This window comes from Lathamus discolor, chromosome Z (genome assembly GCF_037157495.1).
Source record: "Lathamus discolor isolate bLatDis1 chromosome Z, bLatDis1.hap1, whole genome shotgun sequence".
Taxonomy (NCBI): Eukaryota; Metazoa; Chordata; class Aves; order Psittaciformes; family Psittacidae; genus Lathamus; species Lathamus discolor.
The window spans coordinates 13,335,388-13,355,058 of record NC_088909.1 but is presented as its reverse complement, the minus strand read 5'-3'; the positions used below and the strand labels follow the sequence as shown (position 1 = coordinate 13,355,058).

The 19,671-nt window shown below is 36.1% G+C and overlaps 1 long non-coding RNA gene across 2 annotated transcripts in view; it reads right to left on the bottom strand.

The window, feature by feature from the left end:
* The window catches only part of LOC136004615 (uncharacterized), a 232,861-nt gene that overhangs the window by 122,811 nt on the left and 90,379 nt on the right, over nucleotides 1–19,671 (bottom strand). For both annotated transcript variants that reach the window (XR_010608554.1, XR_010608553.1), the window contains exon 4: nucleotides 5,519–5,608. This is a non-coding gene — a long non-coding RNA (uncharacterized LOC136004615). The remainder of the gene's footprint in view (nucleotides 1–5,518; nucleotides 5,609–19,671) is intronic.

Sequence of the window (19,671 nt, the reverse complement as noted above, 5' to 3'; positions counted from 1 at the left end):
ATATGCTGTTTGCACTGAATCTGCATAACCAATATTACAGTATCTCTTTATGTAGTTTGTATGAATAATTAAATGTGAAAGGTGTGATTGGGCAAATTACATTATTGTATGCAGTTCACAAATAACTGTATTAATGCTAACTGGTCAACAGTCCAACATTTCAGCATTTGCTAGAAGTGGTAAAGTAGCTACCAGCAGCATTAGTAATAGTATATTGAAAAAGCAGGATTATTTAACAATGAGGAACAGGTTTTATCTTGTTAAGAACTATTATTTTAGTATTTCTTTGAAGTTCTTTTCCTTATTGTCAGTCTTATCTCTGTCCCAAGGGATGGCAGTTTGATACACATGCAGTACAGATTCTTCTGCAACTTTATAGCCTAAATAAATAAAAAGACTTTTTCATTTGTGACTGCATAGGTTTTATGTCACCTCTCACCAGTCACTCAGGAACTCAGCTCTGGATTAGCACCTTCTCCACCAGATTGATACTAACATGAACAGAGACACCTTTACAGGCCTCTGAGCTGCAAAGCATCATATTGTATCAAGACAGCACTATCTTATTTTTCATTAACATAAATATGCCCAAAAGCAGTGTATAAACACACACATTCCTCCAGTGCCTATACACAGTACCTATCTGGGAAAACTAATATCATAGCTCCAAAAATAGTACAAGTGTCATATTTAAAATTTGATGTATATATTTTTAGATTGTCATGACTCATTATGACAATATCTGAAGCACAACTCCCATGTGTAGAACTACCTAGTACCATTATAAATATATATATTTGCATGCACAAAATTTGACAATTTGGGGTAAAGGAGAGAGATGGCACACTGTGGCTAAGTGCCTACTAAAGTAGGCTTGGCCGTTTATTGCAGGAAAATATAAACACCACTCTGTCCTAGAAACAGAATTCAAACATCAATCCTAAAATACAGGTGGAAGAGGGACCAGCTGCTCTCAGCAGCCCTTAGCTAGGAAGAAGCTCACACTCCTACCTCAGATTACTAATCTATGTGCTTGTATACTCACAGCAGCAACATTGGACATAATTTACATTTTAAAAAAAGTTAAAAAACCAAACCAAAACCCAAACAATATAAGACAGGGTTTTATAGTCATGATTTACTACCAGACAAAGGAGGTAGAGCAAGAAACTTACATAAGCACTGAATTTAACAGGTATGTTGCATGAAATGTGTACAAGTTTACATAGTCATGTGAGAGTTTCATCAAAATCTTGTCCAAGCTTTTGCATATTAGAGCTGCTGCATGTTCTATCATTGCACTTTGGTGCAAACTTTTCCACTTACTTATCCTCATAATCATCTCCCAGCCATACTAATCCTTAGTGTAGTGATACACAGACCTGCTTTTGTATTAAGCTTTGTTTTCTGGAGCTAAAGGCAATACTTCTGGTTTTTTTCCTGGACTGCTACAGATATATCATGACCCCTGAACAAAGGAAGATTTTTGGAGACCCTCTACTTCTAAAGTTCTAAGAAATGCAGTCATACATGTAATATATGAAGCAGAAATAGTTCTTTATGGGTGTTTCTAGGTATTGCAGCAGTAGTCTTATATATAGGACGCAGAGAATGTAGTCACCTGCCAACAAAAATTTCTACTGCTTGACCACTCCTAGGTCTGCAGAAAGAATAACAGAAATGGAAGAGACAACTATATGGGGCATAGTGGGGCATATAAATAATAGAGCCATTAGCTCTCGAAAGGACATCAGACATACCCTGTTGAAGGCAAGAAAGATTCAATGAGGTTTTCCAAATAATTGACAAGAAGGTTTTCATTTCTTCATGATCCACCATCTCAGAATAAATGGAAAAAATAGCAGGGTTTATACTCAACCTTTTTTGACTATGCCCTAAGAACAGATCATGAGGTGATCTCAGTATCAGACAAAAAAAAAAAAAAAAAGTACTGGTTTCTGTAACTGGGATTTCACAAAATGCAACCTGTCTTCAAACATGTTGAAGAACCTAATATTTTAACAATAACCCCCTACTGTGCAGTATGAACAATTTACTACCCAATACAATCCCTAGGAATTTCTCATGCACTTCCTTCTACTTTTAGTTAACACTGGTCATTGTATCCTCTTAAAAAAAAGTAACCTGGTTATGGAGAAGAGAGATGCAAATTTCATTATCACCTTGTCAACACTTTCAGTCACGATTTTCATGATCTTCAACAATCTGACAATGATCCAGTTCCGAATTTAAGTAAACTGATAACAAGAAATTGGGGAAATATTTTTAAAATGTCATAAGGATCTGTTTTGGACAGGGCATGATCAACTTATAATTGTCAGAAAATAATATCCTCAGTAAGTTTTTCATAAGCAAAGACAAAATAAAACACACTATCAGAATGGAAGAGCATTTTTAAGTTATGCTATTGTAAGACTGAAGGATCAAGCACCAAGATTTCAAACAAAAATTAATGAAGTATTTCACTTGCACGTTCCAAGACTGACCCAGTTGTCAGGAGAGGGCAGTATATTCTGAGTTTTGACTCAGCATTATTAATTTCCATTTTCACATGGATCACATGCAAGAACTGTGCATGATGTAAATACTAAACAATTATTTTATAGATGTAAATGTTAAATAAATAAATAGCAACAACAAAAAAAATGCAACAATGACATTTGAAAGGTCCATGGGAATTTTTGAACTTTCTATACTTCTCAGAGTCCGGTATCCTAAATGCTACACTTTTCCTTGTATTGATGTCACCAAACACCTTTTATTTTCATTAGGCATTTAATAATGTCTTGTAGACACAGTTTAACAAGATGTGGCCTTGGTTCTGATGCAGCTATTATACCATTAACAGCTCTTTACTGTTTGATTGATCAAATCTTGTTTCACTGATCAGAAGTTGCCTGCATTACATTGGTTTGTTTCACTAAGCCCAGGCTATAACAGCTTCTCTTACTGTTTCAATTCGCAGTGCTTGATAACGCCTTGTCAGCCTCTTAAAGGTTCTCCTCCTTCTAATCAAACCCCTAGAGGCACTTTAGCAGCTAACCTGGGTGATTACAGGCATTGCTGTTGTAATTTACTAAATTATAAATGCTTTTTCTTAGTCATCAGTTTCAATCGTGTAAAGTTGCCCAACTGTAATGGAAGTTGCATGCAAAAATATTATTGAAAATTTAATTTGCATGCAAATCTGCCCACTTGCCATCCTTTATTGGGAAGTGTTAATGTAGTCACACAGTGCTGCACTCATGGATTACCAGGGTTTTCAACCAGGCACTGTGACTATGACCACTTGAATACACCTTCCTACACAGCCCCCACAAAAATTCTTACTTAGGGTCATCACTTACAGATGTGTGCCTGCACACATTCATATTCAAAAGTACATTGTCATATATATACTCTCACATTTAGTATAGTCCACAGTAACTAGAAAAAAATTACTTTATACAATTGCAGTTTTATATGTGCAAAACCTAATACATATTTTAAATATTAACATTTCAATACAAACACCTTTTTACTGCTTTGGCTTCCTCTTTATTTGTCTCAGATAAAAATACACATACACACGCACACACACATATATATATATGGCTAAACTTTTCAGTTTATCGCTATCTGTTGTCAGGGTCTTTCCAACAGCCTTCCTTAATCCTTCTTCATTCACACGGACATGCACACATAAAGAAAGGCAGCTGGCACATCCTACAACACTTATTACTTCAGGCTCCATTGGCAAGTGCCTGTCATTATCACCTACCTTGTTTCCCGCCTGATATATTGTATTTAAGAACTTGTAGCTGTAGGTAATTAGGGAGCACCACCGTGATGTGATGAATAATCACCACACGATTTGTGTTACACTAGAAAAGTGTAAGTAAATGGTACAAGTATATTCTAAGAAAATAATGGAAAATGTACATGTTCTTATTCAAGAGTAAAGAAAAATCTGTTTGAGACAACTTTATGGTTGCTTTTGGAAAGTATTTGTCTTCCATTTATACTGACACAAATGCACAAAAGAAGTGCATCCTAAACTTGGGCATCCTGGTGCTCTAGAAAGTGCACACTCATCTCCTGTACGTGGACATTCACCACAGTAACTTCTTTCAACACCTGCCTGAAAAGCACAAGCCAGAAAGAATCCCATGCTTCAAAAAAATTAGCACCTGTTTATGTGAGGTTTGAATCTGAGGTAGTGTTCCTAATCCACTAGGACTTCCCACTGGAGTCTGCAGAATTCAGGCACATGCTCTTTACAGACAACAAATAATACTCTTCTCTTCACAAGAAAAATGTATCCACCACCGTGCACAAGAACTGCATGACGAAATGAAGGATAATCCACACATTTCAGTGACAACAGACACTTAGGCCTAAGACCTGTTAACTTAAAGGAAAGGAAACCACTTGTTTTAATAAACCAACAATTATACTGCAAATATTTAATACCTTTTTTGAAAGCTCAATAGCAAAAATGGAAACAGGGTCATCACTAACAAAACCTATGCTCCAGCTCTTAAACTGTAGGGTAGAACAATGTTTATATGGTTCAGCTATTGTTACAAAAAGAAGAAATTTTTATTATTACACACCTAAAAGAAAGACCTTATCAGAAACTATTTTCACATTCCAGATTTTCTTGGAATTACAAAGATGTATCAAAGCAAGCAAATGTGGTTTGGACTGTTGGGTTGTAGAGGGTTTTTTATGTTTACAAAGAAAATTTACAGGCTCATTCATTAAATCACAGGATACAAGACACTGGAAATAGAATAGGTCACAAAAGGTCAAATATTATTTTTACGTATGACTCAAGCATTGCCCCTGGAGTAGCTCTGAATGATATGTGAAAAAGCCCAGTAATGACTATTATTACTTAATTTGGCATTCCTATTTGAAACTCCCTTCAAAGCCCGTCTGTATGTTGAACAGCCCAAAAGGTCTTAAAAATATTTTCTCTACTAGTATAATAACCAGTATCAGAACAAAAGAAAATTGTATTTCTCTTTCTGCTAAGTTTGTACTAACTGAGATACTGAATTAAATTGTAGAGTGCTAGAAAAGAGAAAAAACAGTAAATATTTCAACTTCCATAAAGAGATGCAAGGCAAGGCATTTCAATTTTACCACTCGGACTAACAGGTTTTGCAAAACTAAAGAAATATACTGCAAGTCTGTTTTTTTTAAAGTGCTCACTTAATCGAACGCACAAACTGAGAAAAGTCTTGAGAGAAATTAAAGATTACCAATTTCACTCTTCTCCTGTTTCTCATTTCACAGCAAATTCCTCTGATCGAAGGAAAGTTATAGTTACTGTTCTTATAAATCTGGCCAACTACATTTACAGAAAAATTGGTTGCAGAAATACAACTGATCAAAGACTGATACAACAGTCTCTCAGGCTCTCGCAGTATTACTCATTTTTAAAGTACTTACTCAAAATAACAACAAATATCCCCAGTGCATCATTATGTCACACATTAAGTTCACTTACTCCAGGAGTTATTCCACATCTTCTCTGTTTTCAGGCAGAGGTCACTTCTATCAAAGGCAAAAGCAGTACAGTTCACAGGTCTTCAGTGTTCTGCGGCACAGAAATATAAACACTAGATTTTACTCCAATTCCTTTGAATACAGCAAGAATTATAGCTATAGGCAGCAAGCTTAGAACAATTGATAAATTATTAGGAACAGGAAAATAGTCTTTCACTGCAATTTTCCAGTGAACCTACTTTTTAAATTCTTCACGCTTCCTATTCAAACCCATCGCTAGCCCAACTCCAGTGGAGCAAGTTGCAGAAACTTGCTAGGTGGAGCCACTCCTACTTTACATCAGGTGAGTTTAAAATCTTTAAAGTTTTTAATTATTTACAGGTGAAACTCTCTCCGCCAGCCCTAGTTCAGCTGCAGTTGTTATTAGGACTCTTCATTAGGGACTGTAGCGATAAGACAAGGGGTAACGGTTTAAAACTTAAACAGGGGAAGTTTAGATTGGATATAAGGAGGAAGTTCTTCACTGTAAGGGTGGTGAGGCACTGGAATGGGTTGCCCAGAGAAGCTGTGAATGCTCCATCCCTGAAGCATTGGACAGAGCCTTGGGTGGGATGGTTTAGTGTGAGGTGTCCCTGCCCATGGCAGGGGAGGTGGAACTAGATAATCTTAAGGTCCTTTCCAGCCATAACTATTCTATGACAGATTCGGTGTTATGCACAGGCAGTGCGCTATGTATAGGGTTTGTACTAGCTTTTGGTGTTCCTTTTTCTTTTTTTTTTTTTTTTCCCAGGCCCTTTTAAAGAAGAAATTAGCACTGCACTGTTATCCCTACTTCACAAGTCTCTGGTTTTAGTGCTGCTGCATTTAACTATTTTCAAAGGCCTGAAATGACCTACGGTTAGGTTGTTAACAAATGCCATCAAGCAACAAAAAGAGGTTAAAAAAATGGTTTGTTTTGTTAACACCTATTTTAAAAAGGGTTAAAAAAAATCAAAATTTCTGTTCAGTAAATTATAATTCAGGATTTGTTTTACTTAAACACCTTCCCATATAACACTAATCCACATACAAGCCCTCTGCATAAAATAGAACACACACGCATTATATATAGCTCCAGCATACCTAGGATTTGGTGTTAGGAGGAACTCTACATAAAAAAAGATGGCTTCTCAGTCCTTTCCCTCAACTAGAATAAAGCATGCTTCCCTTCCACAGTAGAGCTCAAAAGACGTATCTGCTGTTACAACACAGCAGTAATTGCCAAGCGCTTTCCATCTAGGGCTCAAGCAAAATGATTTTGAGCAGCTGCACATCCCTTCTCAGGGTGTTAGCATCTACCAGCCTCTTCCATTTCCTTCCTGTGCATTTTATCTGTGCTTTTATCTTTTCCTCCCTTTATTTTGCTTTATCTATTTTCGACAACAGTGACTAGCACAGTATAACAGCATTATATAAGCTTTTTACAGTGCCATGTTTTGCTTTACAGAGTGAGCATAAATGAGGAAACACTAAGTTAAACTCTGACAGCCAATGCTGGATGTATCAGTTTGGCCTATAAATAAGCACTGATCACCTCCATTTTATTGAACTCATTTTCCAGGCAAGCAAAGACCACAAGATTCCTCTGCAAATTTTCCCTTTACACTCTCCAGCAGTGCTGCTAGTGTCAGCTACGACAGATTTATAGCCTATTCATTCATGGGAACAAAAACCCTGCCAGGGCTGGTCATGCAACACGCAGTAGCAGTTAGTTCAGAAGATAACAGCTGCAATACCTCACTTCCTTATTCAGCACTCTATAGCATACACTACTTTGGAGATAATAAATGCTTCTTGTTTGTATTACTTGAGTAATACCGGAGGAAAGGGTCTGCATTACAACAGTATGAAGTGGCACTGCAACACAGGGACATTAATCAGTGTTTTCATTGTATTTACTCCTTCCCTGGTTTTATGGTTTTATAACTGACAGAAAAAAGTTACTCTAGACTGTTTTTATATACTGTCACTCCAGGGCTAGTAAAATCTTTAAATTTTTAATTTAATGCCCGTTTAATTTAAAAGGTTATTTTGGATTATTTGGAATTCCAAGGTTTTACGGTATGCAATGCTTTAATATCAACCAATATTCACTGTCAGGATTAACCAGTTATTTTCCTTACACTGACGCTGTATTACATTTGCTTCCTTACTTAAACTTTACAGAAAACAGAATTACCAGATTCCTTTCACTGTTTTGAAAAAAACAAACTAAAACATATGATAGTTTCATAAATATTCTTCCAATGCTGTAAGATGTGGTATCAGAGAGAAAATGTCAGACCAAGATCAACACTGCTCTTTTTAGAGGTGCTGCTTATAGCCATCAGTTTTGGAACAGATGCTCTTACATTTGGCTTACCTGCTGAATTTTTTGTAGCCACCTTTTTGCAGATAATCTAAAACTTCAACCTCTTCTCACCTGTGTCTACCACAACTACATTTCCCACTCCTCTGCAGCAGTCCACTCTTTCTCCAATTGAAAACACAAGATTGATATTACACCAAGCCATGATTGCAAACAGCATGGACTCGGATCAGGACCCAGTTATACCCAACAAATACGTATTTTTGTGGTCCCTCTGAAGGAGATACTGCATTGACATAAAACCAAAATGAACTTATATCAACTTGTGTTTTTCATCTTTTTTCAACTCTTTCTACTGCAAAGTAATAAGCCCTAAATAAATGCCCTAAAATGAAGCTTTAATTATGTTAAAATATCTTCTTTTTTCCTCCAAGTTTTTCTTAGGTTTGTTCAGCCTTGAGCACAATATTCAGCTCTTACAGCTGTTCAGGAGATCAGAACGTCTCAGAGAGAATTTTGTAACCCCCATCTTCTTTCAGAACCACAGTGCCCAGAACAAAGTACAGGTGGTTTTTTTCTGCGCTTTCACCCAAAGAATAAAACATTAGTTTAATTAAAAAATGCACTTGTCTTTACATATCTCATCTCCTTTAGCAGAGCAGAATATACAACCATCTCACTAGATCAGACCAAAGTTTTGAGATAGAATGCTATCTGCAGCACTTGAGACTGACCACAAGAGTAAATGCTTCAGAACAAAAAGATGCTTATACCACAACAGCAATACAACCCAGAAAAAGCACCGCTGTGTATCCTCTTCAAACTCAAACACATCCCCTAACGTGCTCAGATAGAGTTCCAAATTTAACTCTGGGTTTCCTTGTTTCAGTCCATGGAATGCATGGAAAACATGGTAACTGTTATTGTAACCACAGTCTTCACTAATCAATCAGGTTTTATTGTGCGGCCTCTGGCTCAGCTCATAATACTGGAAAGAAGCTAGAGCAGCAGTTTAAAATTTTGCTAATGTAATAACCCTTGTTAAGTGGAAGTAGCATGCTGGGGGTTGGGGGGAACCACCACTACCACCAGACCCAAAACCCACCAGTACAGCAGTTTAGACTATCTGTGCTGTTCGCATTGCGAGTGGAGGAAAGGAAAAGGAAAGAATTTCTGCATTTGAAGTGGAGGAAGAGTGTAAGAAACTAACCCCTCAAATGATTCATCCTTGCATTGTCATATCTGGCTATATAAATATTAATAGATATACACATCTTTACTTGTACAGTATTTATAAAAAAGCCTTATGAAGCAGTCCTATTTTATCTGCTGAAAAATAGCCACCCCTGCTGCAAAAGCTGGATTATTTTTTTTCACTCAACATGGAAATACATTCATTCTTATAATTGTTCTTTTCTTTCAAAACACCTAATATAACAAATGCTAGAAGACATTATAGTTCATCTGCTAAGCAGTCTCGTTATGAGTTGAGGCTTCAATGCTTTAATAGGGAAATTGCCTGATTTAAGTAAATCATGTCACCTCCACCCAAGTAATCACATTTGTTGCAGACTTCTGCTGACCTCATCTCTACTGTAAAAACAAAATCACATTTACATTTTCAGCTTGAGATATTTGGTTAAAATGATTTACAAATAGGTTGTAATGAAAACTAATTTTAGCCTACTCCAAAGATACTATTTAGGTTCTCTGTTGATAGTGTTTACAGATACACAATTACTGGTTACTGACATTTAAGCAGATACAGCATGTTTTCGCAGAAAGAAAGCAAGAAAACTCTGAGATTATTCCTGTATAAGTTCCTACATTTTGAAATATCACTTTCAGGGAAAATAAATGAAAAGCTAAACTAGAGCTAAACTTATGTATTTTTTGTGATAAGTGGTTGCAATTTTTTTTTGTACATATTGTTTCCCCAGTCCACTTCATACAAGGAATCCTTTTGGAAGTAACCTCTCACAGCATTATCTGTGTCACGACTTTTCCATGTGAAATGTTTCAAAAAATGCTAGTTAATAGTCTTGTGAAAATTCAAGCAACTGTAAAACAAACAAACAAACTTAGTTTTACCCTCGTTATTTCCCAACTGCATGAGCAAAAGCAATACTTACACAACTTTTTTTTTTTTTTTTTTACTTTTTCACAACTTTCATATATGGTTCTAACTCACTGTGGAATACAAATTCTAAATACAGGAGACCACAGGAACTACCCAACCACCTAACCTAGTCTGATGCAACAAAGACCAGAAAACTCCATTCAGCCATTTCCATAACAAGAGTACACTCACCAAATAAAAAAACACTTCATCCTGTACTGTGAAACTCACTCCGAAAAGCTTGTGTAGATCTGCAGAACTCTACAGTTCTTTACAAATCCTAATGAATTCCTTGAACTTACACTCTCCACATTGAATTTCATATCTGAAGTACAAATTGAGATTTGAGGAAATCAGATATGGTTTTCCTCAATATACAAGTCAAATAAGACTCATGGATCTATTGGGAGGTTTTTTTCACTACACTGGAGAAAGGTTTTTGGATCATAATCCAAGCTTTCTGTCCACATGAAGTAAAGTTTATTTTCCAGGTTTCAAAAGTTTTAAGTCCTTTAAGACAAAAAAAAAAAAAAAAAAAAAAAAAAAAACAACAACAAAAAAAACAACCACACACACAAAAAACACACAATGCTCTGCTTTAAGAAACTTATAGGCAAACTTTGCACATAACAACCTGTAAACTTAAGATGTAAGGATGACATATAACCTCCCATTTATTTATATTTATGTTTGAAATTACATAAACAAGTAGCAGAGGATCCTTCAGAAAGGCTTCCTTTAGTTAATCCCTTCTTTGGCTAAAAGGGTGAAGTCTCCTGCCTACTTCTAGTGGATAATATTTCTTCTCATTAAAAATGCTCATTAGAAGGGAAAATTAAAAAAGAGCAAGTCAGAAAACTCAACATTCTGCTTTAGCTTTATTCTTTGTGCAGGGTTCTCTGGGTTCTCTCTATTACAATCCCCTTTCAACCACTTACAAAAAGATTGGCTTGTCCTGAGTTGTTCCAGAAAAATCAGAGAGAGTGTGAAAAGGCTTCCATAGGCAGTAAACATAAAGGTGATAATAGAAGCAATATAAAGGTGATAAGTGACCTCATTGGTCAATCTAGACTAATATTCTCTCATATTTACCTTTACAAATTATGTAATGTTTAGAAAAGTTCCTAGTAAGTCATATCATATTAGAAAAAATATTCCTAGCTATTCCATTATCTTACACTGAAGTATTATTTCAAAATAGTCTTTTGAAACCTGCAGTACGAATTCTTAATATTACCCTGTTACCATCTTCATAGGTAATATAAAGCCCTATACTTATCAAAATATAATACTGCTTATAACTTTCTCATGTAACTATTTGCAGTAACCCCCTCCTAAATTCAGCTGAAACAATTGTTTTTAAACAAATAATTAAGACACAGGATTTTTTTACATATGTATTAACTAGCATCCTGTGGTTCTGCTGCTTAGAATTTACAACAAATTAAATTGCTTTATTTCCTATCCTATATTTTAGAAGATAGTCTTCAAAATTCTAAGAGATTGCAACATATAATTTTCTTATTCTTCTGAATGTCTTTACATAGAGATATGGCAAATCTTAATTTTCATGACCTACTGTGGAAGAGAAAGAAACCTTCACTAAGACTTTGTAGACTTCCAGTGACTACAGCCCCATTAGACCTTTCTTGTAATTGATATCTGCCATGTGTAAGTAATGAGGTGCGTCTGTAACAGGTCTTCAAACAATCATCCTCCCTGATACAAACAGTAATGGCTACAGTGTCATGAGTTCAGGTTAAATATACTGTACATGTGCGACTTTATGGTATGCTAATTGGAAAGCAAGTGAATATAAATAAGCAGAGAGGGTGCACAATATTGTAGAGGTGGAGGAAGGAAGAGCATGAGCTCTAACTGCCAGATAAAAACGCTGAACCTCCTTTCTCAGATCTGCGTCCTTTGTATCATGTAACAGCCTTGATTGGAGGAAGCCTTATATTACAGTGTGAAAGATATTTGAAATTCAATTTTAGAATCATAGAATAGTTAGGGTTAGAAAGGACCTCAAGATCATCTGGTTCCAACCCTCCTGCCATGGGCAGGGACACCTCACACTAAACCATGTCACCCAAGGCTTAAATCATATAAAGTGTCAAAAGAAAGCGGAGCTGTTGTTTTCAATATTATTTCTGTGCCTTTTGACTAGAAGGGTCTTAACATTATTACTATTGCTTCATTTATCTGAAATCCTCTGAAAGTTCTTTTGCTCTCTATTTCAGTACTTTTGCCTTTTGCCTTTCTTCACCTTTTATAGAGTTGTCTGTATCTTCCCTTTCACAATACATTCATGTAAAGATGACGGCGAAACTGTTCTGTTCACCACAGGATGTTGTTACTGACAATTATAATTAGTGTGCTATCACAACCGCTGAAGGAAAGAACATGCTACAGCCCCACCATGGGTTGTTGCCTCTTCAATTGCTTATACTGTTGTTCCTGAAATCTTGTTAAAATTATACTTAATGACTGCTGTTTAAATTCGTTTATCATGAAACCTTATACACACAGGTTATTCACCCATTTAGTTTGCCATCTCAATTCTATCATCCTTCTTCTTCATTAGCTGCCTGTTAACAGGAATTTTGCCTGCTACCATAATTCATTCCTTACTATTATAACTTTATTACAGAAATATAGATATCACATCTAGGGGGTTGTTTTTTTTTCCTCCTTTATGATACAAGAAGAGTACATTTTGTATTTTACCCATTGTTTTTCAATGTTTTTAGGATACAGGCTTCAACTGTCTTCTGATCAATACTGAGATTAAATGGAATTGCACGTTTCATCAATGTTTATTTCTGTGCTGAATAGGCCAGCTACTCACTTTTAAATATTTTTAGTTTTGCAGGCTAGAATTAAAGGGAATGCTCACAACTTACCATACATGCATTTTTCTAACGATTATGCACATACTTTAAAGAGAACCGTGCAGTATTATTTATGAGTTGTCTTATCTGCAGTCATCCTGCTACACAAGAAGTAACTTCACAGACACAAGCTCCACTCAATGTACTGAGTAACAGACTGAAGCAGAGGGGAGCACTGAATTCAGGTATAAGACTCATTCATGAACATACATAGACTATACCGATGCCAACTGCATCTATGGCCAGGCCAAAGGTCTTTAGAAAATTGGGGTTTCAGCACTCCACACCCCAAGAAACAATCCACTACATGAAGGAAGAAGAGCCTCACTTGACATCCTCTAAAGTACCAGTCTTTCACTGCTATCCTCTCCCTTTACCTTCTGTATATGCAAAAGACAAAATTAAATTCTCCCCAAACAAACATACTGGCCAGCTCCCCTATAATATTTTACTTGATTCAGTAAATCCTTGGAATTTTTTGCAACTACAACCATAAGCAGCTGCCTCTTTTATTGATAAATGATGATTCATTTTCTTCATATTGTATATCAAAAGTTCAACGATACTATATTTCTGGACATAACAGCTTTCCAGACATATACCTCCTTTCTCCTATATGCACGCTAGACACCCACATATTTAACTCTTGTTCTGAATGGTTGATACTATATTCACACAAAGAGCTCTGCCATTGTCAGGCTACATGCTGATATCAATATAGAGTTTCTTACTGTAGCACTTACTAGTGAATTTCAAATATACTGAATGTAATATTATAAAGGGACTGCATGTATCCAAGCAAGGAGAATGTGTTTCCCAGTATTGCCCATAAATACATATATATAAATACACAGACAAAGGGTAGAATTTTCTAGGTCTGTGCAGGCAACAGTGCACAGCTCACCCTCACCAGAAGCAGGCAGAGATCCTGCTTGGTGCATTCTCTCATGGGGCACATGCTGCCTCTGACCTCCACAGGTGAGTGAATCCCCTTCTACCTATATCTTCAAACACCCCAAACAATACGTCAGAATTGTACTATGGTGTAGAAACACCATAGTAAATGGTGTTTCTGAACTCAGTTGTATCACAACATAGAGGGAAACTGCCTAAAAACATTCTCTTCTTCTGATGCTGCCATAGTGAATGCCTATAAGCTTAAGCATGCAAGTGATTTGTTTCTAATGCCACCATATGCTCATGGGAGAGTCAGGCCACAAGGCATACTTTGACTCTTCACATGCCAAGATGAAGAAAATCGATTTCACTGCCCAAGGGAAGAAATTACTGCTACGGAAGGTCACTCACCACTACAAGTTGTTCCATTATCATGTAGTCTTGGAAGGCATCCTACAAAAATTAAGTGTGGAGTATGAGCTGGTAAGCTATAAATAACTTGGTGTAATATAAAAGGTATTTAAAGGAGGTAAATTTTAAACCAAGTAAAATTTGCCTACGCATATTTGCTCTGATATATAGTTTAGGTAAGATGCTATTTGTCTAATGCTGAAGGACAATTTTTACACCAAATTGTTGATACAATGCAAAGAAGATTCATGTCAAGTTGGCACTGTTGACAGTGGAGGGTAGGGTAATTCACTGAGGAAAACGGTCTAATAATCACTCACAATATGCCAAGAATATGCCTTTCTTCAGAAATCAGCACGTTCATTTAAAGGAAGCTTGACTTACTACACACATAAAATTTTTAGGGGCCGAGACAGAACCTCAGCTGAAGAACTGCACAGTCTATCCCAGACTCAATCATGTGTAAATGGCTCTGTGAGCAGAAAAGCAACAAGGCGGAGAAGCAACAACATAGCAGTAAAACATTGATGGTTTCATTCATGCTATATTTAACAGGCACGCACTCAAGTGAGATAAGGAAAGCACACTCCAGCATGGACATAGCCACTACCCTCATAGGGATGCTAAAAATTCAAAATAAATACCAACATGAACATGCTAGTAGTCATCTGACTAATCTTAACTGGGATTTATAGAAGCTAATTCCTTATAAAAGTCAGGATCAAAGGTGGAAATCAAAACAGCAAAGTGAGACTGTAATTAGTTGATAAACAGTTAACCCATGCATATACAATTAAACACACAGTATTGATAAATGTCACAAAAGCACCTCATGCATTTTTTTTTTTTCCTCTTTAAAACCCTAGTTTCTGGATAAAGTAATCTTGTGGGGTGGAAACAAACAAACTTACTGATTCTTATAGTCACATTTTAAAAATCAGACACTATGAACTCAGCTGCAGAGAATTCAAGACTCAAAATTCACCAACAGAAAATAAATTAGTTTTCAGGCCTTACTTGTGACATATGGATGCATGGTAAAACTAAATGTACACTAAATTAAGACTACAACTTTAAGTAAACAAAACAAAAAATAATAATTATTCTGTACAGCAGGAAGACAAAATAAGGACAATGAAAAGACAAAAGAAAAACTCTTTGATGTAAATGTTAAAAAAAGTGAAATAAACAAGTATCTGCTTTAGTAACATTATTCTTGCTGAAATACTCTCATGATGCCTGTAATACAGCTCTTTTTAAGGTTTCTTATCAGTGCTTTCTCACTTTTCCTGACTTCACAGACTGAAGCACACTTGCTCAGTCTTAGGATCAGGGAACAATACATTGGGGAACATTGGAGTAAGTCTGGGAAGCAGCTGGAGAAACACAGGGAAGTCAGCTGGAGATAAAGATATATTAGGAGACTGAACAGTCTTATTAGTAGGCAAAATGCACCTTTGATTAAAATTTCTACTTAGTATTTCACTGTTTTGTGCAATTTAATTATAGCAACACTCTCTGCATGATAAATGCTTTGTGAACACTAATAAAGGACAAACTCTGCTGCACAAAACCTTACAGTCTGAAGACTGACAAGTTGACAGAGTTGAGTAGCCCTGAAGCTTGTACGTTGTAGTTGGAAAGAATCACTGCTTATAGACAAATTAAGTCACACCCATCCCTCCACAACACCTAATAACATTTAATCATCATTCAAAGAGATGTTGAAACAAAGTCCCCTTTATAAGGGAGAAAGGCAAACCATTGATGTCAGTAATATTTTAAACAAAACACAAATCAGAAAGGAATCTATAAAATTAATCCAAAAGCCAGTAAACTCTGTTTCAGAGAAGTTTACTATCGCACTTAATTCTTGCATATAAAAACTGCAGAACAGAATTTTGATCCAAATTTCCAAATCTCAGTATGACTTTAAAGATGGTAGCAACAGCACTGCACATGTAAATTTGTTATGTACATGTATTTGTATCCTCATGCAAACACAAATACAGCTTTTGCTTCCATACCTGACACAAGGTGACAAACATTGAAATTCTGTCTCCTATCAATGTAATTGATATTTGAACAGGTTTAAAAACAAATAAGGCTACCCTGAGTCCAAGACAAAATATAGAATTTATATAAACTATTTGATATTCAGCATTAAAAATCACACATTTATTTGAGCTACATATGTCTCCAATATGTCTCTAATAGATATTTACATACTAAGGAAGATGCATTTTAATTACATTACTTTGTGTTATACAAAATGTAATGCCAAGTTCAAGACTGTGACATAAAATTGGTGACACCATAGCCTGTGGATTCTGTATTTTACATCTCCTATTTAATGCTGTAGTCACTGAACATGTATAGTATGTCTCCTCTTGGGAAATTAACTGGTTTTTCTATAGTTCCTACCACCGAATGGGGTGCACAAGACACATTAGGGAAGAATTTGTGCATTATGCAACCAACACCTCTGCAGCTTTACACTTTTTTCCATCATATATCACACTAAACCAGTGTCCCTGTACTTCACTAAGTAGCAAAGTGCAACAGGAAAACACAATACCTGATATTAACTAACATTTTGCCAATATCTGTTCATAACCATCTAGTTTTTGTATTCCATTCCAGATTAAAATGTAAGTGAACCTAAGAGCTCACCTTGCCTCTGCATTATATGCTGCAACCAGCACAACAGCATTATCTACACCAGGTGTTAAGAGCAAAAAGCCAACGGTTCAATACCCTGTTCAAAGACATCTGACATTTTTGATTATTCAAAGTTTCTTTTAAGGTCAAGTAAACTAGACCCAAGATTGAACTCAATGGAACAATATCCGTTAAAGAAAGACATAATAACAGGGACAAAACAATTAATTTGCTACTAAGATGTATGATTTTTATCGAGGTATATGGTGGGTTTTTTAGCATATGAGCTCATGCCCATTTCAACTTCCCATTCTAAATGCTAAATGTGTAGCATCCATTTATTTTGAAGTAATAATAATCTGATATCTTCAAAAGTTCTAAAATAGTGCATTTTTTAGTTCTCCATAAAATACAACTTGAACTGATTTATTAATCATGTTAGTTACTACATTGCTATATTAGCTATGTATACATTAAAATTTCAAATTAAGCACTCAGAATGAAAAATAATATACAGATTTCTTTTCTAAACAACACTGAGGCTTTTGGGCATGAAAATACAAAGGAAGACAATGACAAATTAGGACTTGGGTCTCAATGTCTTTCAGACACTAATGGGTTAAAAACAATTGCCTATACTATCTCCTAACAGGTTAATTCATGCATAGAGGACAGAATAATCTATTCATTTGTTCTCATGCAGCAAATTAATAGACCAAACAACAAGAGGCATTTGCATCTTTCTAGAACTAGCAGATTATTTGGCCCAAAGTATATATTTCTCCTGAGAAATCACTGAGATTAAAGGTACCTGATAAGAAATCCTATGTGATATTGCACTACCTTCCTAACACTTCCTAGTAGTTCTCTGCTTCCATGTAACAAAACACATCTTTTCTGGGTTTCCTACCTGCTAAATTTAGTTCAATCTCACCTCAGAATCTTCAAGAGCAAAGAAAGCTCAATTTGTGTTTATCACTGTCTTCAAACTTCCTGTTTTGTTCACATTCCTCCTCCACCATATGAAAGGAACTTGTAGGTTTGATTTCAACCTATCTTTCTAATGTGAGAAACCATCCCCAAATGTACATTTAGCACAGGCAGAACATTCTCAAAGGATTATCTGAGCAGCCATTGCATGATGGGGCTAATCCCAACTATCGAAACCCTTCAGAACACCCCAAACGCAAGGCAGCAAAGTGTCTTAAACTTTTAAAACTATCTAATTCAATTCTAGCAATAGCAACCCAAATTAGCAACCCATTTCTGTGTGCTAGAAAAACTACGCAACTTGGGCCCTTAAGTGGCTCTCATGCGCAGGCAGTGCACAGGAAGCTTACACAGTATTTCTGAAACATTGTAAGCACCCTCCTAGTATTCAGGTGCTTCCTCATAGGTAAACAACTCAATACTTAGGATGGGATAATCACAGAATTCCTTGCTGGTCAAGTAATAACCACACGTTACATCCCACACATAACACATAGGAGTTATGCAACTCCTCACAAACAAGGCCATGCCTAGCTGTGTTAAAAGCCTGCCAGTCTGTAACAATGGAATTATTTTACCGCTTTACCACTTTCCTAGGCACCACTCTCTTTCATGTCAGAATTGATTTTATATACATGACGGATCCAATGCATCTCAAAACTATATTTGGTCTTCTAAAGATCAAGGCCTACTCTAAAGAACAAAGGATTCTATAAGTAGCATTTTCTTAACTAATTTATCATTTTTACAATGTGCTTCATGTTTCCACATCACTACCTTACCAGATGCTACATAACCAGCCAAAGAATATTTGTGTTCAAAAGACATGAAATGAGGTTCAGAACAAGTTACTGAACATTTGTCCACATTTACAGATATCCAGTTCCTGGATTTCAATCAATTGGCTAAAAACCTATGAGACAGGTACAAAAAACTGTACATCTTTGTTCACAATTTAATCCCATATCCTTCCTCCCAAAATTTCCAGAAGCAAACCACTGAGAACATGTATTTAGCCCATCTTAACTTTCAGTCCTGTGAGATTTTCATACGACAAATACTGCCAAAGCAAGTAACAAATCATTTGAGTAAATTTCTGAACTCTGTGTATTCAGTTCAAGTGAAACAAGGTAATCATATCTTCATGCCACCCATCGTTATTTAGTACACTACATACAGTATTTGCAGGTGAAGATGTAAAAATTATTTTTAGAACTTTTTGGGGTGATTATGCATACTTAACTGCTAACTGCACACCTTGTATGGCAGTCATTTCCAGGCTAGAGATGCTTGGTGAATTTACTCCCAAAGCAATCCAAATGTTGTCTCCCATCTTTAATTGCTTTCGTTTGCAGTACTTCTAGTACCTTGGCCTCCTGCAGTCATGCAATTTCTTACCCTCTGCTCACCTTAGACACATAACAGCAAAAACTCTCTGTTCTATGTCAGAGGCTCCTAAAGCTGCCACTTTTTCCCAAAGGCACAGCACTATGACTTTTGCATTTACTCACAGTGCTCAGCTGTGACCCTAACAGACCACATCTACAGAGAGACAGTAAAATTAAGCAAGGCAACTGGCATAACAAAAGCCATAAAAATTTGTCAGCACTGGGATGCTCTTACACCAGAACCTGGCATTCTGGCAATGATTGCAAATGCCCTGGTAATGCTAGGGGTTTTTTTCCTGTTAATCCTATACTTATTTTGTATCATTCACACTGACACATTAGCTGACAAAATGTGAACCCTTGTAGTCTCCAAGTAACAACCAGCAAAGCTTGTCTGCTATAACACTGCAAGTAGATAAACCAGTCATTTAAAGCTTGTGCCATATA